The following is a 25,240-nucleotide window of genomic DNA, read 5'->3' as shown; positions in this document are numbered from 1 at the left end:
ACAGCAGGACGCTCTTTGGCCAGCCAGCACTGAGCACCTTGGATGTTGCCTGTCCCAGGAAGAGCGAGGAGAAGGCCCTGGCGGCTTTAGGATAATTAGCTTTATCTCTAAATCTTGCATTTTGTTGCTTGGCCTGCTGCCTCCCAGTCAGAAGCATATAATCCTGGAAACATCGAGATGATCAGCAATTTTTTCCCTATTTTGAAAAAAAGCAACACATATTCATTACAAAACAATGGGGCCAGAGAATGGAAAAACCCACCCTCAGTCTCCCAGCTAAAGATAACCACTGTGACACACTCGTTATGACTCCGCCAGGAGTGTTTTCCAGGCCTTCCTGCCATAAATGTGCATTCAATGTTGGATCGTTCCCTCGAAGACAGCCTTCCACTTAGCTGGTTCCCCTGGTAAAGGCGCTGTTTTAAAAGGATCAGCTCCTCTCCACTCTCGCCATCCACACCATGTAGAAACTGCTCCCTGAGGTCACCGGGTGGGGAGGGGGTTACCAGGTCAAAGGGCATGCATGCTATTTCGGAAGGCGGGCCGGTTTCCAAGTCCAAAGACAATAACTGACGACTTCACCGCCACTCTGACAGGATCTTACTAACCTTTCTCGCAGACACACGGACGCACATGTATGTCCACACGCATGCAGACGGCAGCCGTGCTGCTGTTCTCAAGCCGGGCCTCTGATGCCTTGGAGTAAAGCCGAGGCAGGGGCAGCACCAATGGCAGGAGTCCTGCCACAGGAAGGGCTGCCCGGACAACCCAGTTCCTTCCAGTAACATCGAGCATCATCCGTCAGACGTGGGCACAGCTTAGGCTCTGGAGCCAGGACACTCGAAAAGCACCCACCTCTACACACTAGGGTGACACGGTGAGATGCTCACACTCAGAGCGTGACGCTGGGCTCTGTCCTGCCTCGGGGTCCCGGCTCCTGCCTTCTCCTCGGCTCCCTTACTGCAACTGAACAGCACCTGCGCACCTCCAACTGGGTTACAAACGCCCCAATGTTTTGGGAAAATGAGCTTCCCCGTGTCCTGAGATCTGAGAGCTGAGGACGTGCCTTGGGGCACATCCACGGGACCCTGTGGCCCACAAGGAAGGCAGAGGGCAGGCTCAAGGACAGGTCTCACCACCCACCAGAGGAGGCCCGCCCTCCTGGACCTGCTGGCTACTCCGTGGAGAGCAGCCCCGCCCTCGTATGTGGGACAGCAGTGCAGCAGGTCCTATTTTAGGCAGATTTTCCACATTAGAAAGCAAATTGGTGAAGATGACTGTACAGCACACCTCTACTCCTGACAGTCTGTTTAACTCCAAGTCAAACACCAAGGCCGAGATTGAGCACGTCGAGGTCACAGCCGGCCTTCCCGGGCCTGGGCCCCGCCCCTCGCTCCCACACAGCTGGGCAGGAACTCGCTGACCTAATGTTACTGGACAGATAATTCCTCCCCTTGGGGGAAGGCTGGCAAAGCCCATGGCACCTGCCATTTCCAATCTGTGTTTTGAAATGGCAAACAGGGGCCTGTGCCAGGAAGCTTGGGGGGCAGTGTGGACGCAATCCACACCCGGAGTGAAACTCCCCAATTCACCCACAGCCTCGGCGGAGGCACCGCTTTACACCAGAAAACCGGCGCCGGCTTCCACCCGAATCATCTCAAAGCCTCTGCTGCAGAAAATAATTGAATTAAAGAGTTGCCATAATTCGTTCAAGTGAGAGAGCAGCCAGCCAGCAGGGAGCAAAGACAGTGCTGCTCGGATCTGCCATCTTCTCGAGTAAGCAAAGCAAGCAATAGAATGTGGTTCAAAGGACAGATGGGACCTCCCTAATTGTCCCCAGATTCCTAGCAGCAGGGGTGGCAACTAAATGGTTTCAATTAAAAGTTAAAGGAACAGGGAAAAGCAGGCGGTGAGTTATGCCTGTGCCGATAGCTCCTTGGGTCGAATCTGGGGGTGGCTCTGCCCCATTTCAAACAGGCAGCCCAGCGCCCATGGCACATGAGCAGTGAGCCACCCCACCAAGTGGTCGTGACCAGGGGACACAGATCGGTTGGTCAGATGCCCTGTCTTGAACGCCCATGTGAGTCTAATGGAGGCGAGGCTGGGCCCAAGCCCCCCACCCCCACCCCCGGACAGCAGGGAGCAGCACAAGCCAACATGGGTAGGGGTCACCCCTTCCCAGAAGGTGCAGAACCGCCTGAGGACGGATCTCCGTGCCACTCTGGGCTCAGCACCAACAGGGTTGGTCAATGTGGCTCGAGCACAAGGACGCCAGGCACGGAGTCAGCATCCAACTGTGCCCAGTGATCACTAGCTGGGGGTGGGGGTGTGTGTGACCAGGGAGGGACCAGGCCTTGCTCCCCGCTGCAGGTCAGAGCCCTGTCTTGCCGGGCCTTCACCTCCTCACCCTAAGAGTCCTTTCTCAGGAAGCTCTTGGAACAGCACAGCCCGAGGCAAAGCAGGAGAATAAACAGAGAGGGGTCCTGCCCCCTAAGTACTTGTAGGTTTGGTTTTTGTGCCCTGTGTGTGTGTGTGTGTGTGTGTGTGTACAGTGGGGCCTTGACTTACGAGTTTAATTCGTTCCGAGACCGAGCTCGTTAACTCAAATTACTCTATCAACTCAATGCAAAAAATCGGCTGAGAGACAGCTGGTATCTCAAAAAACTCGTTAGTCGGGACACTTGTAAGTCAAGGCCCCACTGTATAGCAAAACCAGATAGTAATACATGTTTACCATGATAAAATATCTGGGAATAAAATTGCAATATTCCTTAATTACACAGAACACCGTTAGTTAACTTTTTGTTACTGTACTTAGTATTTCCTGCTTCATCTTCTTTTTTGAGAGCAGGCACTGAACTCGGTTTAAAAGGCAAAAAAAATGCAAAATAAAACAAAGTAACAGGGTGATTGCAAAATTCCTGCATGATTTGAGACCAGAGCCTCAGGCATCTCACATGGACGGATCCACAGTCCTTATTTCCCAGCACAAAGCCCACCCAAACCCACAGCCAAAGAAAACAAAGGAAGAACAGTTACTAGTCCCCAGAATGCAGATTAAGTCACATGGCTGTTTACGAAGCTAAGTGTGGAGAGACCTCCACTCGGTCAAGTTATCTAGACAGAGCTCTGCCTGATAAATTCTCATCTAAGATGACTCACATACATTAAGGTTAAAAAAGAAAGAAAAAGAAAGTTACTTCTATCTCAGGTAAGAAATACAAAAGTCTTCGTAACATGAAACATCTCCCAGAGGTTTGTTTAGCGAAAATTAACTAGCAGGTTAATAGGGGGGTAATGCCTGATATACAAGAGTGCCCCAATTTCTTCAGAGAAATTAACATTTCAATCCTGTTTTTATCTAGAAGTCATTAAACTGCACCATGAATTATTGGAACTGTAGGAGCGAATTAACGCTATTCATCAGCGGAGTCCAGGCCCTTCCGAGTGCATCCGTAATGGAAAAGCAGCCCCTCACTCCTATCGCTGCTCATTAACGTACGCCAGCTTTGCCTCTCAGTATATAAAACTGTCCTCTCTTCCGTAATTTATATTACCACAAGCTGACTCACATTCTAAACTATTACACGCCTCCAATTAATTTTTGCAGCTTTTGCCGGAAATTTTAATGATAGTAGTGTGTGAACCTGCTGACTATGGGCTGCGTGTGCCCTAACATTAATGTTGGCATAATAGCATGATCTGAGCCATGCTGGCTGAGTACCTGGTTGAGGGAATGGGTAAACCAGGTCCACTCGTGGTCCTTTGAAATCCGATGATAAAACTGACTGGGGAGGGAGGAGGAAAAGGCTGCACGGTCCAATCACCCCAACTCCACGGCTACAACACTTCAGCCAACAGTGAAGACGGGCAACTGCTTGTCTAAGGCCTCCATTCTCTCCCTCGGGAGCTAAGAGAGCGGTTGCCCCCAGATGAGGACGGGGGTCCGAGAAATTCCTCACCTGGTCCAGATGCAGGTGCCCCCCAGTCACACATGCCACAAGCAGGGTCTGTCCCCCCGTGTGTATGAGTGAGCATGTGTGAGGGTCTGCAGGGGTTTGTGTGTGAGCATCTAAGTGTGCTTGAGTGTGCAAGTTCAGTCAGAGATGAGTAGGTCCGGGTGCTGGTAACTCGAAAACAGGCTGTCTGCAATGATTACCTGTGCCAAGGTGTCTACAGGCGCAGACAAAAGGAACCTGAGGCCACAGTGATGACAGCACAGAACCAGTAACCGCCTTCATACAGTGCACACGGAAACCTGGAGACCACCCTGGCCATCAGTCACTGCCAGGGCGTGAGCCGGGTGTGCTCAGTCCTGGGAACAGGCGTGGGCCTGGGCAGGTTGCTCCAGAATCCCAGCCTGTTCCTTACTTGTCCCCACTCCAGCCACACCTTGCAGTGCCAGTGGGCCCGGAGCCGGTTGGCTTTTGCTGAACAGAGGGAGAGAGACACAGAGACTCTGGGGTTTGAGTCCCCCGACCCCTGCGCTGGTCCAGCCGGGGGGCCTGGTCCTGGGAAGTCCAAGATGCATGTCCTAGTCTGGGCCCACCCGGCTTGGTCCGTGGGGAACGGAGCTCCAAGCCCCACATATGCATCTCAACTGAGAGCATTAGCTTGTCAGGAAGCCGCTTCCTAGAGGCTGTTTGTAAACAAGCTTGAGAGAGGACAGAACACCCATCAAGTCAACAGCCAATCAGGTGCCTTCAACATCAAACCTTTTACCACCAACAGCGGAACTGTGTGGGGAGCTGGTAATGGAGCAGAGCATTCCGGGTGTGCGGGTCCAACCCAGACCCAGGTTCCGATCCTATTCTGCTCCTGCCAAGTGCCAGGAGACGTTGATCAGCCTCCACTATCCATTAACTCAGGAGAAATAAGGGCACTCCCCGAACTGGCGGGACCACACACCCAGGGAGTGATGGGGCTGTGTGCCCAGACCGGCCAGCACGCTCACAGTGCTCAGCTGCGGGGCTTCCGCTTCAGGCCAGTGCTGGCCCAGGCTGGGTCCCCCCACTCCACCCCCAAAAGCTGCTTCCACCTTTGCCCTCCATGGCCAGGGAAAGCCGGTGTATGACCCTGCGCTCAGGCTACTGAAGGGCCCTCGGTCCTGTCACCAGCTACTGGGAAAAGCTCCTCCAGGAGGCGGCTCTCCCGGGCGCAGCTCCCCCCCTCCCCCCAGCCCCTCGTGCTTCACAGGAGAAGATACTTCCGGCTGCGCAGGTTTGCACTAAAAAATAAGCTCTCACGTGGCCCAAACCACCGCCTGAGGGCAAGCAAAGGTGCCTCGCTCCCCGGAAATGCAGCATCAACAAGATTGGCAGGGTTCTGGGGGCCCAGGCCCAAGGCCACAGGCTCTGAACCCATCGCTCTAGCCAATCTGGTCTAGGCTGGGGGTGGGGTGGGGCACAAGACTAGAGCCGGCCCACGCTGGCCAGAGGCACCCTCACACTAGAATCCTGCGTGGTCTCAGGCCGGGCCCCTGGGCACCAGAAAAAGGCCCCCAAATTCCACACTGCCAAACCCTGGTGGGGAGGACACGGGCTGCGTCAGCAAGGTCACGGAGACCCAGAAAACCTCATTGGCGCAAGAACGGAAGCCATTAGCTGAGTTGCTGGCAAGCACAGATGTTGTCTATATCTAAAAATTCCCAAACAGATCAATTAGCATATTATACAGGATTTACTTCCATTTTCCCTTGACAGATCATAAAAGCCAAACACAAGGCTCAGTCTGAAACTGACAAGTGCATGCGGCAGGAGAAGGCCCTATTAAATGGAGACAACAGCAGAAGAAAATGGTATTTATAATGATTAGCCACCTAATTAATTCTAAGAGCAAAATGTCAAAAGCTATAAATCCATTCCTTTGGTAAGTGAAGCTCGACATCAAACAAGGCACTTCTGGGCTGAGAAGGGAGGCCTGGCGTCTCCCCACATTTGCGCCCAGCAATGTGGCTGCTCTCCCAGAGGCTGGAACTCGGGGGCAATGTGTCGCCTGCACACCCCCGCACAACCCGAAATAGTGGCAATAAATTCTAAAATTAAGGAAGTTTAAATACCACAAACGTGTGCAAATATTAACGGAGTTTTAGGACATGTGCTCACTCCCTCCTGCGACCATCAACTCAGCTTAAAAGGAGAAAATCTCTACCTTGGCCGTTTGGGGGAGAGACGTGGAAGAGAATCCGAGACAGAGCAAGGTACACAGCCCTGCTCCTCTGAGTCTGTGCACTGTCCTTCCTCGCAGGTTTAAAACCTCCCTTTGGGGGCGGGTCGGACAGGCAGAAGAAGAGCGAGAACAACACGAAACCAGAACGGATTTAAGAGCTGTCCCTCTTCCCATACTCCCCGAATCCCCTTCCGAGACTGCAAACGGGAGCGTTTAAAGGAGAACACGTTGGATGGAGAAGCGAGGAAGCCGAGGGCACAGAGGCCTTGCACTTGGTCCCCGTGGGCACAGCGTCACATTTTAAATGAGATGAGGCTTTCCGGACATATTCCATATTCCAAATGGCCTTGTTATTACTAGTATTTTGACTAAATTCTCCTTTCCTAGTAGGTGTTTCTTTTATGGCCAGGACTGTTAATAAAGTAATGTGACATTACCTCATGCCATCAATTGAATCTTGAGAAAAGATTACGGCGATCCAAGGATCTCATAAGCCCCAGGCTCTGATAATTCCAGCCATTATTCAGTGTGAAATTCAAACAGTCTGAATTCATTACCACTGCTTGTTACAAATCTGCATTTTTAGAATTTGCCATAAAATGCAGGAGTCCAGAGCGGTGACCTGGATCTAACAGGCTTTCATGGGAAGCGGCCGAGCTGGCAGGCTCTCCAGCGCTGCTCTCAGATAAGCCGCTGCGCTGGGCCTCTCCATGCTGACCGGTCACCACCCCCGGGACGGACTGCACCGGCCTCCACCTCCTGGTCACACGGAATGTCCGTGGAAACTGCAGGGACTGGGAGCCATCGACAGAAGAGGGGGGACCCGCTCCCACAGAAGGAAGCACATCAGTAAACAGGTGTGCAGGTAGCCAGTCCCACCTGGGAGCAGTCCTCCCTGTCACCCCTGCTGAGCCTGGGATCCCCTCCCTCGCACAAAATGAGTCGAGATTGCAGGGAAAAGGCTCAGGGAACCCCAAACCCTTCCTCCCTGATGAAGAAACATCACTAGCAGCTTGACGGAAAAGGGGGTTGCTTCCCACGTCCAAAGTCCCAGGAGAAAACAGGACAGAACTGTCTGTTAGGAGCAAGGAAGTCTAGAGTCCTAGTCACCTTTCACCTGAAGGTTCCTGTCACCTGGACGCCAGGCGTCTCACTGACCCACACAACTCGGCGATGGACCGTTACTGCTCACCCCCATTTCACAGGGGGAACCCGTCAGTAAGCGCAGAGGGGTTTAGTCTGCCCAAGGTCAATGCCATCAGCGGGGGCCAAGGTCATGCTGCAAGCATTCCTGGCCCTGCCATCAGCCCCCCACCATCACCAAGGCGACGGCCAAGTCTTTGCCTTCCCCACGCACACGAGGAGGAGGTGCCAAAGCCGTGGGGCTGCTGGAGGGAGGGAGCGGCCGCTGATGCGGTTCCTGACTGAAGAGCCGGGCTGCTTCCCCGCCAAGTCGAGCGCCGTGTCAATCTGCTGTTTAAACACGCAGGCAGAAGGCTTTCCGGCTTTACACAGGCCTCCGCGGTGCTGCCATTTAAGCCCGTGGGAGATCAGAGTACAAATCAATATGAATCCGCCTTCCAAGAGGAAGTTGAAGCCCTTTGCCGCGGTTTAGAGGTCATTTCAGCTGTAATTAGGAAGCAGCAGCGAGTTTCAATTGAATTACGAAAAGCCAGTACAGTGCTCTCAAAGTTACGGTTTTTAACAACCGTGGGCCTGGGGCCATCAGTTACGCACGCAGGAAATACCAGCTTCCAATCTGCAGGGCAGGCGAGGAGGCGGCCACCATGCTGGGCCCATGAAGGAATCTGATACACAGGCCATCTGTCCTTCATCCCGAGGGACCCGGGGTGATGGACGCCGGAGCCAGTGGGCCTCCTTGCAGCGCGCAGAATCCCAGCTCCGATGCAGCCCTCGCCCAGGAGGCTGCAAGCACCACACCCCCAGGAGACAGGAGGGTACAGCCAGGTCCCCAAGGCCCACGAAATTCAAACGCCCAGCCCTGTGGGCAGGCAGGGGATTCAGAGGCACACCGTTGCTCAGGGCCGGGAAAGCTCACGATTTATGCTTCATTATCTCAGAACACGCGCACCTCCCCAACAGGTAGTGCAACATGCTGGGCTGCCTTCTGTCTGCAGAAAACGCTGCCGGCTAATGTCGCCAGCCCTGCCCTCCAGACAGATGCTGGGATGGGCCCAGCCACGCCAAACCACCCTGGTCCCATTCATTCAAAACAGTGCTGTGTCTTTCCTGATGTGCAGGTCATGTACATAAAATTATGGCAACCATGAGGGCAACCGACAGGGAGCTTGGGGAAGCCGCTTTAGGAAGTTCTAGGCTAACAGAGCACTGTTCCTTAATCCAAGTTCATTTACATCACCTTCATTAATTTCACCCCGGAGCCAGACACTCAGTGTCTTCCAGGAGACTGGCACCCCGGGTTTCTGTGCTATCAACGAGCAAGGCTCCCACCCTCCCGCCCTCATGGGAGGACCCCAATGTGCCAGAGGGGCGATGGACACCCAGCAAAACCAATTCCAGTAGATTACCGATATTAAGATGCAGATGAGGCCAAGGGCACTTGATCTAGACCCCCCAGGACACAGAACCTGCCCTCGTACAGTGCTGTCCCCATAACACCTCGCCCCTGCACCCTTGCATTGTGGAAGCAATCCATCAGGGCTGCAGAAGGGGCGGGGCGATGGTCACCGTGACCAAGGGGCCATCCAGTAAAGCTGCACCGCCCAGCCCCCAGCGCCCTCCGGAGGCGCCAGGCCGCTGGGGGCTCTGCCTCCTCCTCAGACCAGGGAAACCAGTCACCCTGCCCAGCTTCAGCTGAATTTTCCAAGGAGGCGCAGGTTACACGGGGCCAGACCAACAAAGGGTTCCTTTCAGTTAAACAATGTATAGCTGAGCGGAAGGGGAGGCGGCCACAGACAAGGTGTCGAGTTACTGGGCACCGGAACCTGATATCTTTGCCACGTTTCCTGCAAATCTCCTACATTAAACGGCAGTGCAATACCGTCCAATAAATCAAGGCCCACTCCCGACAGACCCACGGGAGGGAAGCTCACGGGGACATCTGATCCTCAGCCTGGAGGAAGAGCGCAATGGGGGCGCCGAGTGGGAGCACTGTTCTTAGGACACATTTATGAAGACATGGAAATTACACGCCGTAATCAGACGCCCAGGGCTGCTGTGCATCCTTGGTTTGTTTTTTTATCCCCACACATTTATCTCCTATTGTTCTATCTTTCTGCCACATAGAATGAACTTCAACGGCTTCTGCAGCCCACCCCGCAGGTTGCTGCTGTTCTTTTAAATAGTATACTGCTGAGAAATTGATTTGTTTGCTGCCGGTGCCTAAGGAAACCGCATCATGAAATATGTATAAATGTCACCGCTCGGCTGCTTCTCAGGAGAAGCACAGGAAAATGTGCCCTTTTATTACCTGCTTACGCAGGAGTCCGCTCAGGGCAGGTATTCTCACGTGTTACCCATGTGCCCACACAAAACCCGTTCAATTACGCAGCACTTTCTTTTAAAACCTCCTACTTATCCTTAACTGGTACAAGTCTAGGGGAATTATCTTAATTGCTACGTGGCAAGAATGCATTCAGCTCACCAGGAAGGCTGTATTTTTAACAGCACGGGGCCAGGTGGGAGCTGCCGTTTGCCAAAAATAAATGAGTCAATCAATAAATAAAGCACATGTGTTCTGTGGGTGTTAGAAGCCAGGTAAGGAGGGAGCCATGGGCAACAGGCGTGGGGACACACTCCCACCAGGACAACGCAATTCTCAGCCTTACTTCAGAAAAGGCACTAACTACATCGGGACCCAGAAATTAGAGATGAAAAACCTCAAAGAAGCCAGATTCCATCAGTACCACATGGATGGTTTCTTGGGCTGTAAAGTGGGTCTTTAGCATCTGTTGCTGAGGAAGCTGCTACTCGAACCCGGTAGGTGGTGTGTGTCCCTCCGTAAGAACCTAGATTAGAGGTTCTCAACCTTCTTGATGCCACGACCCTTTAATACAGTTCCTCATGTTGTGGCGACCCCCAATTTCACTGTTACAAATTGAACGTAATTAAAGCACAGTGATTCATCACAAAAACAATATGTAATTATATACGTGCTTTCCGATGGTCTTAGGTGACCCCTGTGAAAGGGTCGTTTGACCTCCAAAGGGGTCGCGACCCACAGGTTGAGAACCGCTGACCTAGATGGAAGTAGAAACTGAAACCGCCTAAAACGAAGACCATGTTAGCAAGAATGCCACTGGTCTAATGCGTGCCGGGAGCAGTGACTGCAGTGGCGGTAGCAAAGATATACCAAACAAAAAGACACACACACACAACCTTTTCCTCTCATTAATCACACCCGATTGGAGACCCAACATTTTTTTTTTTCGAGAAAGCTAATTTCCTACCCATTCACACGTCCACATCATCAACCTGAAACTTACAGTAAACAGAAAATAATCATTTCCTGCAACAAGGGCAGCCCTGACCCTGGCAGCACTCCCCCCCCCCCTCCCCGTCCCTTTAACACATGCATGCTGCAAGCCTCAGAAACCATGACCATCAGTCCTCGGGCCTCTGCCTCTGGTGGTCCCCTAACCTGGGTGCAGTGATCTGAGCATTGCATGTTCATTAATAAAACGGGGTCCCAGCCAGCACCATAAAAATCTTGGAAAAGAGGTGGACCTCCCGCCTGCCCAGCATCACACCTCGAGGGGGTGCTCAATAATGACCCCCCGCCACCCACCAGGGGAGAGAAGACCACTGTTCCTCCCACTCAGGGCCCGCAGAGGAGTGCGGTTCAGCAGAGACCCGCCCTGGCCCGGAAGCCGGGAAGTCCAGGCAGGCTTGCTGACTCCAGGCCCCGGGATGACAGTGAAAATTCAGACCCTCTCTTTGATTCTGCGCCTCCCTGGCTGGTAAATCAACCGATTAGAACCAGCAGTTGTGCGGGGCAGAGGAGGGACCAACCAACAGAGCAGAGAGCAGCCCACCGGAGGCGTTGGGCTGGGGGCTCGGCCCTGTGTGGCCGGGACGAGGGGACAGGACGGGTGACCCCTCTGGTCCTCGCCAGGAGGAAAGAAGGGCTGCGTCAGCTCCTCCCAGGAAACGGCTCCCACGTGAACCTGGACCTGCACCTCAGGAATAAAATCCCAAGAACCCAGACCCTGCTCCAGCTGGGGTCCCTCCAGCTGAGTGCCGCACTGTTGCAGCTACACTGCTGAGGACCTGGCCGAAGCTCCCGGCACCTGCCCCTGCAGATGAAGGGGCCTGGTGTCGGCCTCTGGTTTGTGGTTTACATGTGGGCATCGGTGCCTGTGGCTGAGAACGGAGCAGGACCGCAGGGCCCAGTGCAGGCCGAGAGGCCACAGGTGGGACCAGCACGGCCTCTGCACCTCAACAGCCAGAGCCAGCAGGTGTGGGTGCTGTTTCTGAAGTCAGGCAATGCTCTCCCTTCTGTTTTCAAGAAAGAATCTGTCTTGGCAGAAACAGGGCTGAGGCCCTAATGCCTGCTGGCCTGGGTAAGGCCTGTTTCCGATGGCCCACAGCCTGGTCCCCATGGCAGATGGAGGCAAGGCCCTTGTGCCCACCAAGCGCCTTCGCAGCGCCCTGGGGCCTTCAGGTGGCCTCTCCCTGGGGCCTTGCGAGGCGGGCGCGATGGCGACCTGTCAAAATAACAGCGCGTGAGCTTCGCTGGGTGCAGGCGGCCGGATGCTCGGCGGTGTCTCTGCCAAACCACAGCCGCCACTACCCACCATCACCTCACAGAACAAAGCCAGGGCTCTGATTTCCATTTCCACTCGTTTGTAGACATTCAACAAAAAGCACTGATTTTTCCTGGTGCTTTTGTTAAAACTACAAGGTAACTGGGAGCCGCTATAAATATCAATGCTCAATAACAAAACAGCACAAGACAAACAATGACCCACATGACCCCAGGAGACCTAGCTCAGCTCCAGGAGAAGCGGGCAAACCAGAGCGATTGTAACAAGGAACCAGTGAGAACGGGTGGTAGGAGCAGGGCTAAACGCAGTCTGTCACCGCTCACTGGTGCGCAGAGGGAGCCTCTCTGGGGAGAAAGCTGGTGTTTGATTTGGAGTTATTAAAAAAAGCCACATTCCAAAATACCACGTCTACAATAATCGGCTTACACAAAGCTATTACGTGAGGACATACTCAACATCACTAAGATGACAACAGTGAAGCAGAGGGTTCCAGCACCCCGGCCGGCCTTTTCAGGGCTGCGACTTCACCTGTCCTCCTCGCCCGCGTTTAAAAGGCCCGTCCATTCCAGGACGCAGCAGGTGAGCCCCCAGGCTGAGGCAACCCCAGGTGCCCCTCTGGTGTGGCTATGCATCGACTACAGGCAGGGCTTTGTGTGTGGCCATCCCAAAAGTGGGGTACACCTTCCTGGCCAGAGTGATGAGTCATAGAGAAGAGAGAGGTAGTTTCTGGGGACCTGAGAACGCTCCCCTGTGAATACAGGCCAGGGTGGTCAGGGGTGCAGGTTAGCCCACTGGCAGGGCAGGGCGCTCGGGGCTCAAGAACCTGATCAGGAGGCGTGTTGCGCTTTCATTCTGCTATGGACACATTTACACAATGTCAGCGTTCTGAGATCGGGACCTCCGCTACACAAGATCCCACAGTGGTTCAGGTATCAGGCTGAGTCAAATGAAGATGCTATTACTCAACCACTGTCAATGTTTTAAAAGCCCATTCATCCCTGCACTATCAATTTCCACATTCGGATCTTGAGAGGAAGTAGTTTTCCAACCCACTGTGTCTATGAAATGTACTGAGCATTGCTCTCAAGGTTGGGCTATCCAGACAAGAGTCCCCCCGCCCCTCCAGCAGCAGGTGAGCCTCAGACACCTTCCTGGGAAGAACTCGGGCACGGGGCACAGCCAATGTGCAGACTCCATGGGCCCACAGGAGTCCGATGGATTTATCTCCATCACCCCTGAAAACACCTTCAAACCCAGCACCCCAAAACTGGAACGGAGACCCACCAAAGCTAGACCCACCAAGACTTTGCACCGCAATGTCTCTGAGAGACCTGGGCCAATCCCAGCATGCACAGGGTCTAACTGAAGGAACACAGGTGAGGGCCAGGAAGAAAGGCAGGTTGGCCTTGGAAGGCACAGCGGGAGATTGTTTGGTTGCGAGGGACCATCATGACTCACTAGCGAATACTCCCATGCCTCCCCCAAAATGCGCCCTGGCTTTCTAGTCTCTCGTCTCCTCCAATGCTGAGGTTCTTGGAGGGCGCAGGTTAGTCTGCTCTGATAAGTGGTCCTCGGGCAATGTCACGCTCCGCTGTGGCCTCTTGGCGGGGCAAGACCGCTCAGGCCACCCCTAGGAAAGGCGTCCTGGCTTCTACATTCAACCTGAACAGGTGGGGAGCTCTGAGACCGCCCCAGTCCAACTACTCAATCCACAAGCTCGGCTCCAGATGGCTCCAAGAGGCGACTGCGGTGACCAGGCAGGCGCCTCGGCACCCCCAGCTGACTCCTCCATGGAGTGCGGAATGGAGGGAGACGTGGGGACCGCGAGACACTGCTGGTTGGTTCAGCCTGAGGTTCAGCTCGGCTGCCCCTGGCGCTCCCAGCTCCGAGGAACACAGAGGCCACGGCGGGGAACTTGACCTTCCCTTAAAATGGAGATTTCATCCTACTTACACTTTGGGGAGCAAGTGTAAGGGCTTAACGAAAAAGACTGAGGAAATGTGCTCACCCGCTCTTCCTTCTTGTGTGAAGATGCTGTCAGCTCAAGAAGAAACATGCTTTAAAGCCGGTAAAACTCAATCACTCCAAGAGCTGCCACTTGCAGGACAAGCCAGGTTTTGTGAAAAATGGCTCAAGGTGTTGAAACTAAAGCCAGGCCCCGGGTGGAGGGCGGACTCCATCACCGATGCTTTCTCAACCACAGCCCCGTGAGTGCAGCCAGAGCTGGCCCGTCCCTGCGGCCAGGACCCGCCCAGCCATGCTCAAGCCGCCTCGAGGCTGGCCATGGGGGTGTAAGCTCGGGAAGACTGGCCAGCAGGCTGCGGGTGCCCTAAGGAAGCGCACCCACCACTGTGCAGACGACTCGAGGGGGTCGAGGCGGTCTCCCTAACTCATCTTTATTCTTTGTAATTAATGTGTCGAGAAGTCCGAACTCGACTCCCATTCTGACCCGCGCTCCTAGCAGCAGCATTCCCGCTGACTTATCTTTATAGCAGCAACAGCAATCATTTCACACGGAACTATATTGCTTCAGAGTTAATTACATGTATTTTGCTTCTGATAAATGAAAATACCAGATGCAATTAATTGAACGGCAATCAATGTGGCCCTGCTCTTAGACACCCCGATGAAACTCCCAGAGGCTGCGGCGATCCATAGTCACCCACTAATTGAAAACACATTCCGAAGGGGGCTCTAGAAAGCCTGAACCGTTACCTGCAGGCACTTTACAGTAACTCACCCAAATAAATCTGTCCACGAGCTCTACAGTCCACACGATGGGCTGTCCGTCTCTTGAAGGGAATCCAGCTTCATTGGTTCACAACCATTTACGGTGATGAAACCCTGAAAGCAGAAGGACCGGGTCAGTGGAACGGAAGCCGGGGAATCTGTGCTGTTTACACCCAGCCACCCTTGAACTGCGTTTTCCCAGTGCCTTCGACTCCGGCTTCCAGAGGTTATTAAACGGTTTCATTAAAAATACTATTTGTCTTGCTTTAGTCACAGCGCAGATCACATTAAACAGGGGAGCAGCAGAACAAATGAACGTTTCCCTCTCTCCCGACACGAAGCCAGCGTGCCGACCCAGAAGGTGACGTGTCGTGGCCGTGAAAACGGCACCACGTCTCCAAGCAGCCAGCAGGGGCGCCACGCAGTCAACAGCGCGGCACAAAGTATCGCCCACTGTGTGCAGAATGCAGAGTGATACACGGCAAGGCCCAGGCCCACCCTGCCCCGGCGCCATTAGCATAAATGCTGACAACCGTTAATCCACTGTAACCCTGATTAACGGTTGCAGTCGTCCATTAATAGAAGGCATTTTAACTTACTACTAAAATTGATTACTCAGTTAAGAATTCAATCCTAATGTTCAATAAAATTGCACTTTCTTGGCAAATGCAATATGAAAAGAGGTGATGCATTAAACAGAACTCACATTTATTTTCCGGTACATGGAATGAAGAGCAACTGCATGGGCCCTTTCGCACCATCTGAACCACTTCCTGTCCACACAGAGTGAGTGGCAGGGGCCAGAGGGGAAGGGCTCCCCTGCGGCAGGCGGGAAGGCACACAGAAAGGGCCAACACCTGGGCAGCAGGCGCGCCAGGTACCTTTGCTGTGGCTTTTCCATAGAACACTGACTTTCAACGTTTGGGCTGCCACGCAACTGGAGTGTCTGTGTTGTGAGAGAGGGCTGGTGTGGTTGGTGGAAAGGAATGGCTATGGCCAATGCTGGCCATTGCCAACCCCACCTCATAATCGATCAGGATCCCTATGACTAATATTTTTAAAATGTGTGACATTACTCTAACCAACTTCTCAGCCACACTCTACCTTTCAAACCATTCAAATCTCAGGAAACTAGAGTTTCTTATTATAGTTTCTCCTCTTTTAAACAGCCTTGGGATCCATCCTGTGACGTATCCTGCCGGATCATGTAGCAAATCAGAGAGGAACGCCTGGATTTCCCAGGCCCCGACTCCCGATTTACGAAAGCCAGAGTCCTGTGTCCTGTTAACATAAGGAGGCAGACACCCCGGGCGGACGCAGCCAGGTCCTCCTTCATGAGGACAGGAGAGCGGTGGCAGGAGCGGTTCTGAAGACCTGCTCAAGTTCAAGAAGGAATTTGCCACCCCCTCCTCACACCACCTTAAACAGCCAATTTTCTACATCAAGGAAAGGGGGGCAGAGACAGCCTCTTAGTGCCAGGGAGGGAGGGACTAGTATAGGCTCTCAGTAGTCCCAAGCCTCTGACATAACAGTTTTATGTTAAATAAGCATCTACTAGGGCCAAGGAACCACATTTTTGAGGTGGTGAGAGCTTACCCAGAAAACTCCTATGCACTCTTCAAAACCCATCTTGTATCTTCTGTAATACCTTCCTTGTTGAATGCCAGGCTTCTGGCTACCCTGCCTATCTCTAAGTCTCTACCGGCTAAATAAATGCCCTGATCCCGTTTTATTCATATCTGGGCTTCTCCGTATCTGGAACATAGTAGGAAACCAAATATTTAACGACCTGCACAATGGGATTTATAGTCCCTGGCTGGCATGGCTTGTCCTAGTGTGCCCTAGGCTTCCTTTCCCTTCTACTTGGGATGCTTTCCACAGTAGACATGAAAATGTTCATGGATACGTACGTTAAGTAATCAGTGAATTTTCAAATATGTAAGGGTATTATATAAACGTATGTATTTCCTGATATACTTGGAATATTACTTCATACATATATGAAGTAAAACTTAGAAGTGTCTGTAACATTACTTTTTATTTTTAGACAGAGGTCTGAAGACAGATGAACATGTTATCATCCACCTGATCTTAGCGGTGGGAACAGTCTTGCTCCGAGAGGCTTCCCAGTAAAATTAACCCGGAACAGGTAACTGCCTGTGTAGAGGGCTTCACAGAGGAGGTGGCATTCAATGGAATTTCAAGACAGAAATCTGAGAGGCTGCAGACAGGCTGCTGAAGCGCAGACAGCTGATTGAGGGGTGGGGGGCATTAAAGGGCTTGGGAGATGATCAGACTAGTTAAAGGGGTGCCCACTGCTACTGAAGGTCGAAGAAGTCCTTAAAAAGACAGGAGGTAGGGAAAGGTCGGACGTTTGCAGCTGCCTGATGACAGTGCAGAGTGGAGCGGTCCTGCGTGGGTTCCCGGGGAGATGATCTCGGCAGGATCCTCTGAGGACTCCCAGGGGTGCCCAAGACACAGAGATGACTCAGCGGACTCGATCAGCACGTGCCTCAGCCAGGGCTGGGGTTGACCCTGTGAGAGCAGAAGCCCAAGTCGCCAGGGATGGTGCCTGCACTCGCTCCACAGAATGTATGCAGCTGCCCAGCCTGTGGTTGTGAACTCACTCCCGGCAAGGCCTCGCCCCTCAGGCACGAAGCCGCGGACACCTGGGTTGGATGTCATACGGCAAAACCAAGGAGTCAGTGTCTGAGGAGTGAGTGAGCCATCCCTGCGCGGTGACAGGATTTACAGGTGAGACCTGAGGTATTTACACTGACTGTAGCCATGCGATCCCTCCCGGAATCCCCTCCACTTGCTACAGCCCAACAAAAACCAAACCATAGCCGTGAGCTTTGAAACAATCACCCTTCATTCCGGGGGGAAAACAGCCACACTGAAAGCTCATTCTTCCCACGGCCCAACACAGCCCACCTGGCACCGAGAGCGGAGGGTCAAATCCACATGTCACTATCCCCTCTCTCACCTCCCCCCATTTCGACTTCAGTAAGAAAAGTGCCCTCCAGGAAGAAACTGCACCTACTCGGTCTTTGTAAAGAGAATGTTTATGGAAATTCTGTAATATTAATTATGTTCAGCTGGCTTTATGTTTTAAAAATGCGAAAAGACCCAACAGCCAAGATTTTAAAACTCCCGTCTTAAAATATAAGGACAGTGCATGGAAAACTTTAAGGGAAGTCTTGGCACTCAGTCACTTTTTAAAAAACAAAACAGATTATTTTCTGTGCTGTCCCAGATGCAGTCCATCCATCCGCGTCCCTGGCTCCGCCCTCCAGCCTCCGGCTTTCCCACCTCTGTGCCCTGCACAGCCAGTGGGCTGGGACGGGCGAGGTGAGCAGGGGCGGCCGAGCTGGGTGCCATCCACGGGGCCGCAGGCTGCTGGAGAAATAAACAAGACAGGAGGATGCCAGGTTGGGGGGAGGGAGCCTTGGAAACGACTGGAAAAGTAAACACAGAAGGGAATCGGTAAATGGGTGCCGCTGATCAGGCCAACACACGCCAAGTTTTGACAGAAAGAAGAATAGAGGCTCCATGAGCAGCAGCCCCCACACAACAACGTCATTCTGTGAACTCAAGCTGTGTTCCCACACCCCGGCTGCCCAGCTGGCTGTGGCGCGAGGGCAGCTGGTCTGAGCAGTCCGACCCCCAGCTCCCAGAAGCCTGGCTGTGTCCCCACATGTCTGCAGGAAAGTCAGCCGAGCCATGACGCCACCTTGTTAACTCTGAAGAGATCGGAGGAGTGAGAAGAGTCCTTGCCAGGGGACCAGGGCCCCCTTAACATCAGTCTGGCTCGAAGGACAGCCTGACTGCTGGGCCCCGCGCACATGCAGGCCCCACAATGGATAGGTGTCAACTCCCATCACAAGCCAGACACTGTCGGTGTCTCAGCAATGGCCTTTCCGGGCTCCAAATGGTAGTTAAAAAAGAAAACCACCAGCGAGGCATGCACGCCTCTGTGAAATGGTCCAGAACCTTCCAGAAGGGGTGGAAGGAGAGGAGGATGCTGAGAACACAGCCCCATCAACCAACAGGGTGTCTGGGAAGAGTGCCCTGCCCAGGTGCTCTCCCTGCTGGAGACGAGGGCATGGAGGAGGCAGAGGTGTTCTCTAAGTGCCTTTCTGCCAGGCACCCCACTGACACCCCATTTGATCAGGGGCACAGGGTTAGCTTGGCAGTGACACAAAACCTATGTGCTGACAATATCGGTAACACAAACCCCACTGATGACAGAGGAGATTCTGTCCCTGACCCCACCCTACCCCTAGGGAGAAATGAGAGGTGTGGCCAATACTATAATAAAGAGGTAATATGCAAATTGACCCTCACTCCATCACACCATCACAAGATGGCTGCGCCCACAGTGGAGGTGGGGTTCCCGTAACAAGCGATCAGTAGGGACTTGAGGCTGTGTGGTGCTGGGCCAGGGTGGGGGACCTGAGGCTGTGCCACCAGCCTGGCGGGGCTTGATGGGGGTGGGGCCGGCCGGGTCTGGGTCTCGTGCGATTTCGAGGTGCACGCGGGTGGGCAGGGACTTGACTCTGGGTCCCGCAGCGTGCCCAACTCTGACAGGGGGAAGATTTTCATATATGTTTTACTAATTTTCTTTCATCTCTGACACTTCTATTATAGAGAAAGGGCAAATAGCAATATTAAAATATTTCCTCTAATTAATCCCCTTTTAATGTGCACAAATTTCGTGCACTGGGCCACTAGTGATTACATAAAAGAAACATCTAAGAAGCCAAATAAAAAGAAAATGGTTGAATAACTCTCTCTCCTGCTAACAAAGTGGGGACACTGAGGAACCCTTCCTCCGAGTTCTGCTTCTCCACATATTTCAGTCCATGGGCACCACACAACCCAGACCAGCACAGCTCAGGAGTGAAGGAGGCTCTCGGACGGTTTCCTAGCCAGCTGAGCCAACACGGCGCACGGCGCCGCGACGCCTTCGAAACCACCCACGGACGCTGGCTGAGCCATGGGCCACGCTGAGCGGAGGCCAGAGATGCCCAACCCCTGGCATTAGCAAGGAAGGGCTGTTTTGCAACTCTCAGGGCTCCAGAGTGGGTTTTCTCATCGCCGGATTCTGGTCTAAAATTGAGTCCAAAACTAAGGATGGACTCCTCTTCATCAGTAAGAAGGAACCAAGTAGTGACACGGGCAGCAACGGGAGCGCATCTCACAGGGACTTGTCCTGAGTGAAGAAATGCCATCCCTACAGGCTACACACCACCTCATTCCATTTATATAACAGTCTTAACAAAGACGGGAAACAGATGAGTGGTTGTCAGGGTTGGGGACTGGGACGCCAACTCTGGAACTTTCTCTGAACAAGCTGGGTCTTGGAAGGAGGCCAGCTCTGTAAACAACCATGTGTTTCGGCCACCTGACGTGGGCGTGGCTGCAAACAGACAGCAGGGGCCCCTGGGGTGCCGGGACTCTGTGCTTCTTGACCACAGTGGTGCTACGGGAGCCCCCTGCTCCCCCCACGATACAATTGCACAGAAGTAAGTACCAAGTGAATACATGTAACACCGGAGTATGTGTGGAGTGAATCAGTCAATTTCCTGGTCATGTCGCTATCATTTTGCAAATTGTTACCCTGGGGAGACTAGGTAATGGGCATCACTTCCCTCACAACCACAAGATTCTTCAATTGCTTCAAAGTAACAAATTTAGCTACAAAGTAACAGGTAGGCTCAACCCTCTGGGGGTTGGTTGGTTTGGCTAGTGCTGACCAATAAACAGGACGATTCCTTCTTCGTGGACTAGTGCTCAGGGCCCTGCTGACTCAGAGCGGCCTGGAGCCCATCCCTCCCGGCCACAGGCAGAGTTCCCAGCTCCTGAACCCTGACCTTCGCCGCACTTGGCAAAGACGCCGGCTACGTAAGTTCTTTCCTGGGAACGGGCACAACTGACTGGTTTCTCCTCCCAGCTGCCAGGCCCGAAGCTCCCAGGGTCACATCCCAGATAGGGCGCCTTCCCTCCCAGCAGCCCTGGGGCACAGAACACCAGGCCCGGGGCTGGCCCTCGCTGGGCGAGTGGGCACCCTGGCAGTGAACTCCAGGGCTCCCTGACCCAGCCTGGCTAAATCGAAACCACAGGCAGCAGGCTGAGCAGGCCAAGACCAGCCCGGGCTGACGCACACGGCTCTCCGCTGGGCTGGCCACCTTCCAACACCCAGCTCCCTCGGAGAAGATTCTGGATTGTCTTGGCAGACCACCAGTTCAGGCGCCCCACAGTGACAGTGCTGCCTGTCCAGCTGCCTGGGGACCTTGCCGGTGCCCTCAAACCCCACATCAGCATTTGTGACAAAACCCAGTCACACGGTATCAACCCAAAGCTCTGTCCTGGCTCTGCGTCTGTCCTCCCAGAGCCCCTGCAGCCTCCCTTTCCCGGAGAGCTGTTGGCACGTCACCCCAGCCCTCTCCATAACTCCCCGCTGAGTCAAAGAAGCCAAAAGAAGGAAATTACAGAAGCATCTGTGCCGTTTCTGCCTTTATTGTCCTCAGGGCCACACTCCTCAATTCACTCGCCAGGAGCTTATCCTGAGTCTCCAGGGACAATCACCATGGTCCCCCCCTCCCAAGCTGTGCCAGTAAGTACGTGTCCGGGCGACGACACATTTCAGTCAATGCTCTCCCCCAGATTCTCTAAACCCTTACGCAGAAAGTCGAGCCGCATCCAAATCATCAACACTGCCCAGCCTCCAGGCTGCCAAAGAAATAACCAGGGCTCTCCCCTGGGAATGAAAATTACATTCTACATGAATTAAATATCTAACTTGATTAAACATGTTTATGTCTCCGCAATGACATTTAAAGTAGAAGTAATCATTTTCTTTCTTAAAAGAAAAACTCTTTCAAACATAATTCGAAGCTGTCAAGCTATCTCCTGCTGCAGATCTCGTAAATGTCACGTACCTTCAAAGGGGGTGGCAGTTCCCTTTAAACACGCAACTCCGCACACTGCATCTGCATCCAGCGCATTAAAATACGCCGCTGGCATTTATCCTGATTAAGTACAGCCCTCGCCCCTTCTCCAGCAGATCTGCGTGGGGGCGCGGCACCCAGCCCCTCTCCATACACCCGAGACTGGTGAGTGCCACTGCGGCAGGCTGGCTGCGACCAGCAGGGCCCCGCACCAAGTCACACCCCCAACGCCTTAAGGGGCGAAGGTATCCCCTGTGACTCCCTGTTCCCCTCCCAGACCTCCTGCTGAACTCTGTGTAACCCAATTCTGCGTAGCATCGCGGCCCAACTGTAAGACTGTTATTCAGACACAAGAAGGACTCGGAACTCATTTTCCCAAGTCGATGACCTACATACTCAATTGCTTCTTCTCCAACAACTCGGTAGCAAACACGTGCTATATTTAAACGCAGAGCAGATCCATCTTCCTTCTGAAACACTTCAATACAGATAAGCCTTATATTCGGGCCTTCCTCTTCCTTTCAACACGAGGAATGCAGCCTTGTCAACACCAATGGCTTAGGAAACCCCGGAGAACGGTGTGCTCCATGTCTCCATGATTTTAGTAACTGGATACGAGCATCATTTTTGTACAAAGCAAACATGAGCAGCATCCCCACTGGAACATTACTCCTGCTCCCCGGCCCCAGGCAAACAGCAAGTGCTCCACAAAAACCAGCCCCACTGGCTGCAGGTCAGTTCAGCGTGGGCAGCAAGCATGCACACACCAAGTGCCCACGGGGGCTGCAAACGCCCCTGACCGCTGAGCCCTGGGCCGGACACCCACGTCACCTGGGAAACAGCAGCGCCGACAGAAGAAGGCAGCGACCTCGCAGGGTCTGTCCTGGCTTTTCCTGGGGGACGGGGCACAGCAGCAGTTGCAGGAACCCAGCCTGACATTTGTCACCAGCCCTCAATGGCCGGAGACCTCTCTGTCCTAAGGACACAGCTTCCCAGTGAATCACTCCTCTTGGTGAGCAGCTCAGGACACACTGTCTCTGCAGCTCAGAGAGCTGTTCCATTTAGAGCGTCTCTGTTCACAGCCAACTCGCCTGATGTTTGCAGCTGCTGTACTTGCATTCTTGATCACCTCTAGCCCTTCCCCAATCTCGCCCCTTACAGAGCCCTACTGTGTTGAGTCCTCAGATGACTTTCCCGAAAGAGGCGGGATAAAATAGAATCCACATTAGTAGCCCTATTAACCACACCCCCCCACGCACTGGCCTATGGGACTGGAGGAGCGCGAGGCTGCTGGGTTGCAGGCTGGCCCAGACCACTGGGCGGCTGACTTGCAGGTAGCCAGCCACCTACAACACATGCTGAGCCGGCCCCTCGCCCTGAAACAAACTAGAAATGCACGTGCGACTACTCCATGGTGATCCGGTGAGTCCAAACCCAACTTCTGCTCGCCATGAAGCCAGAAAGGCGGGCACAGATGGGAAAAGAACCAGGAGGCAAAGACTGCGATCCTCCCGCCATTGGGGAGAGGCAGTGGGGGAGGGCGAGGGCGAGGCCCGGCCAGGAAAAACCAGTCCTCCTGCTGGAGGTCCAGGAAGGCGGAGAAGCAGGCCCGTCTACATCGGAGGCCACGGCTGCTTTCTCCAGAGCGGTGCCGCCCCCAGCAGGGCAAACGGGGCACTCTCCCCCAAGCATCTCCCTGTGGGCGCAGGAACCGCTCACTTGCCCCCCACCTCTCAAGCAGAAAGCCAACCTTCTGCTGAATGGTTTAAAGAACAGCTCGGTTTTCACGATGGGCAACGGTGTAACATTTTATAGCTGCTTTATAAAACTAAACATACACCTAATTCTACAACTCAGCAATTCCACGTCTAGGAATTTATCCAAGAGAACTGAAAACATATGTCCATAAAAAGACATGTACAAGAATGGGCCACAGTAGCTTTATTCAGAAAAGCCAGGGGCTAGACACAGCCTGTGTCCGTCCACAGGTGAGGAAGCACTGGGGTAACCAGATTCCCCGTGGAATACGACGCATCGGGTGAAAAGGAAGACAGGCAATTGGTCCTGGCTACAACATTCAAACCCACAAAATCATGTTGAATTTAATAAAAAACAAAAAGCTTCTGCAGAAAGGTATGGGTGGTGTGATATATATCCATGTGATACTGCACATACACGTAAGTCTGTATGTGTAGCATATGTGTGCATGTATGTACTTTATATACTACATTCTGAAACAGGCACAAGTCATCGTACTGGGGTAAAGACGTGGTTGTCTAAAGTGATCATGTGGTAGGAGTGGGTGCTGCCTGGAAAGGGGCCATGAGGGGACTTTCTGGAGTGGGAGTATGTTCCAAATCTTTTCAAAATAATTTTTAAAAATATTGTAATTGATGTTAGAGAGAGGAAGGCAGAGAGAGAAACCTCGATGTGAGGGCGGACCATCGACCGGCTGCCTGGCACGCCTCCTACTGGGATGGGGCCTGGAAATTGGGCATGTGCCCTGACCGGGAACCGAGCTGGAGACCTTTTCGGTGCCCAGATGACACCCAATCATCCCACTCGGGCCAGGGCTGTTCGATGTCTTGACAGGGACTTGGGGTACACAAGTCGATCAGTATGCTCAGGATCTACGCATTCATTTTACCTCACGTTCCCACCCCCACCTCTGGGATACCTGCCCCGAACCACAGACAAGTCACCTTCGGGTAATGAGATACTTGCTGAAGGGACGGAGCGGAGCAGAGTGAGGCCTACAATGCAGCAGAGAACCGTTGCCAAGGAGACAGACTGATGGACACAGAGATGGACAGAGAACAGCGTTGGGTGTCAGAATCTGGGGCTGGGTGTGTGCTCACTGTAGAATCACGCCCATTAGGGGAACCTTCTGCGCAGGTCAATCCAGAGCCCCGTCCCTGGACAAGGACCAGAGAAACACCCGCCGGGCAGGTGTCACTTCCCCACTACGAGCTAAAGCGCCACTGACACCCAAGGTGGCCCGGGTCTTGGTCAGGTTTGCGTGAACGCAGGCTGAGAGCACGGGAGGTCCCCGCACGGGGAAGGGTCACTGTGGGAACAAAACCCGGGCAGTCGCATCTGCACCGGCCTGTTCCCGAGCCTCCCTCTCCAAGCATCTTCAGGGCAGGGGAGCCTTCTGGCCACCACAGCTCCCGGAAGCGCAAACAGATGAGCCCAGGCGCACGGCACACCCTCCGCTGAATGCCACGCGACTTCCGGGCCGGCGCTCAATGCTGTTGTCCCATAAAGTCAGAATTCTCCGCCTGAAGCGACCCCGGGAGCTCATTTTGTTTGGAAGCAGTAGAGGCGCCCGGGCCTCTCTTGAACATAAGAATCCAAGGTCATCTGACCACTGAACCAAACCTGGACTCCGATGCCAACAACTAGAAACACATGGATTAAACTCTCGCTGCCTCACAGCCGTGGCACCGAAGTGGCGGTGTGGTCACCAGCGGACTTTCCCTGGTCAACTTAGAAAGCTGAGCAACTGTCCTTGTCCTGGGGAACGTCCAACTCAAAAACTTTCAAGTTTGCAAAAAACGCTTCCGTGTCCATCAAGCCTAAGATACCGTGAAAGCTCGGGCCCAGAATTACTGTACAAGCCACTAAGAGACAAAGAAAAAT

The 25,240-nt window shown here is 53.4% G+C and overlaps 1 protein-coding gene across 5 annotated transcripts in view; it reads right to left on the bottom strand.

The window, feature by feature from the left end:
- CTBP2 (C-terminal binding protein 2) overlaps nucleotides 1-25,240 on the bottom strand; it is a 103,731-nt gene that overhangs the window by 53,606 nt on the left and 24,885 nt on the right. For 2 of the 5 annotated variants that reach the window (XM_059661759.1, XM_059661761.1), the window contains one exon: nucleotides 14,656-14,759. The exons of 2 other annotated variants lie outside the window; for them this stretch is intronic. The gene's annotated coding sequence lies outside the window, so the exon portion shown is untranslated. Of the gene's footprint in view, nucleotides 1-14,655; nucleotides 14,760-21,589; nucleotides 21,759-25,240 lie in introns of those variants that run through there. One more of the 5 variants, XM_059661760.1, reaches the window with a different exon arrangement.

The sequence above is a fragment of the Myotis daubentonii genome, chromosome 13 (assembly GCF_963259705.1).
Source record: "Myotis daubentonii chromosome 13, mMyoDau2.1, whole genome shotgun sequence".
NCBI lineage: Eukaryota > Metazoa > Chordata > Mammalia > Chiroptera > Vespertilionidae > Myotis > Myotis daubentonii.
This window is presented reverse-complemented; position numbering and strand designations above follow the sequence as displayed.